This window comes from Microtus ochrogaster, unplaced genomic scaffold (assembly GCF_000317375.1).
Source record: "Microtus ochrogaster isolate Prairie Vole_2 unplaced genomic scaffold, MicOch1.0 UNK9, whole genome shotgun sequence".
In the NCBI taxonomy this organism is placed as follows: Eukaryota; Metazoa; Chordata; class Mammalia; order Rodentia; family Cricetidae; genus Microtus; species Microtus ochrogaster.
This window is the reverse complement of record NW_004949107.1, coordinates 9369206-9371448: the sequence shown is the minus strand read 5'-3', so window position 1 is coordinate 9371448 and position 2243 is coordinate 9369206. Positions and strand designations below refer to the sequence as shown.

The 2243-nt window shown below is 38.1% G+C and overlaps 1 protein-coding gene across 1 annotated transcript in view; it reads right to left on the bottom strand.

The window, feature by feature from the left end:
• Positions 1-2243, bottom strand: part of Usp34 (ubiquitin specific peptidase 34) — a 180481-nt gene that overhangs the window by 164860 nt on the left and 13378 nt on the right. The window lies entirely within an intron of this gene.

Here is a 2243-nt window from a genome sequence, read left to right as displayed (position 1 = left end):
CAGGCATACACACAGACAGAACATTGTATAATAATAAAAATAAATATTAAAAAGTAATAATAATAATTTAACTCTAGTCCACCTCCTGATGCTTTGTCCTATTTAGACCAAATCACAACTCCTCTAAGGTATGCGGCATTATAAATGCTACAGAAGTACACAGCTAGCCATTCCATTCTCTTTTCCCACACTATAGATATGCTCTATGAAAATCTTATAATCCTGGGCAGAAAATCCTAGCTTCTAGCAAGTCATGTGATCAGGAAAGTCAACAACAAATACAGTGTGTATCCAATAAATTGTCTGGCAGTGTACGAGTACTGAATGTATTTTCCACTTAGATTTCCAATTTGTTGTACATTTTTTCATTGTTGTTTTGAGACAGGGTTTCTCTGTGTAGCTGTCCTGACTGTCCTGGAACTTGCTTTGTAGACCAGGCTGGCCTCGAACTGAACTGACAAATATGAGATCCACAAGCCTCTGACCCTGGTGTTGGGATTAAAGGTGTGTTCCACTATACCTGGTTCAGTTTTTGTTTTGGTGTTTTAAGTTTGTTTTGTTGTTGTTGTTGTTGTTGTTTTTAAATTTATTTTGTGCATATGTGTTTTAAGTTGTGAGAAAACAATTTGCAGAAATTTGTTCTCTCCTCCTACCATGTGGGTTCAAGGAATCAAAATCAAGTCATCAGGTTTAACATCAAACTATCTTATCCACAGCTGAGCCACCTCCCCAGCCCTAACATTTCTTCTTTAAAGAGAAAGAAAGGGACAGCAATCTAAAACAGTGTTTGTCAATTCTTACTATTCCAGAGGCATCATCAACTAAAGCTTCAAATTCAAAGGAGCTACAACAGAGGTTCTCAGTCTTCCTAATGCAAAGACCCTTTAATACAGATCCTTTTTTAATATAAATTTTCTTTATTTTATTTACATTAGTGTTTTGCCTGCATGTATCTCTGTGTGAAGGTATCTTGTCATGTGGGTGCTGGGAATGAACCTGGATGCCCTTAAAGAACAGTCAGTGCTCTTAACCGCTGAGTCATCTCTCCAGCCCTCCCCCCCTTTTTTTGGTTTCTCAAAACAGGGATTCTCTGTGTAACAGCCTTGCAAGTCCTAGATTCTCTGTAGACCAGATTGGCCTTGAACTCAGGGAGACCTGCCTGCCTCCACTAAGTGCTGGGATTAAAGGTGTGCGCCACCACCGTCCAGTTAATACAGATCCTCTCGTAGTGATCTTCAACCATGAAATCATTTCCTTGCTATTTATAACTGTAATTTTGCTACTACTATGCATCAAAAATATATGATATGCAGGATACGATATGTGACCCCAATGGGGTCATAACCTACAGGCTGAGAATCACTGAGCTAGAGATGGCTCAGCAACTGAGAGCACTAGCTGCTCCTCAGGAGGACCAAGGTTCAAGCCCCTGTACTCACATGAGAATTCACAACTGTCTCTAATTCCAGTTCCAGGTGAGCCAAAGTACTATTTAAAAGGCTGAAGACACTGCATGTATGTGGTGCTCATACGTGCAGACAGAAACCCAGCTCACAAAATAAAATCAAACAAAAAATTCTTTTATTCAGTATTCTTTTATTCCCAAGATTTGGGGATTTAAATTTGGATACCATCAACATTCTCTCATTACAAGCTCAGTATTCTGTACCTGAAATGCTTGGAATAAGAACTATTTCAGACTTCAGAATTTTTCAGAATTTAAAATAATGGTGCAGACTTTACTAGCTGTATATGCCATCTTTAAAAAAAAAAGTTAAAGCTGGGAGTGGGGGATTGGTGCTGGATAATGACTCAGTAGTTAAGAACACTAACAAGAATTTGGCTCTCAACATCCATGTCAGACAGTTCACAAACACCTGGAACTCCAATGTCAGAGGATAAAATACCCTCTTATGACACACACGTGTATACACATAACAAACAGAATTTTTTAATGGAGCTGGCAAAACTCATGAAGTAAATGTTACTGCCACCAAGTCCTAAACCCTGAATTCAATCTTCAAAACCCACACGGTGGAAGGAGAAAATTATCCTGCAAATTGTCATCTGGGCTCCACACATGTTCCATGGCATGCATGCCTGCTATGCATGTATACGCACATAAGCATGCACACTCACACAGTCAATAAATGTTTTTTAAATTTTTTTTTTAACTCAAAATTTATTTTTTTTAAAGATTTATTTATTTATTATGTATACAATATTCTGTCTGTGTGTGTATG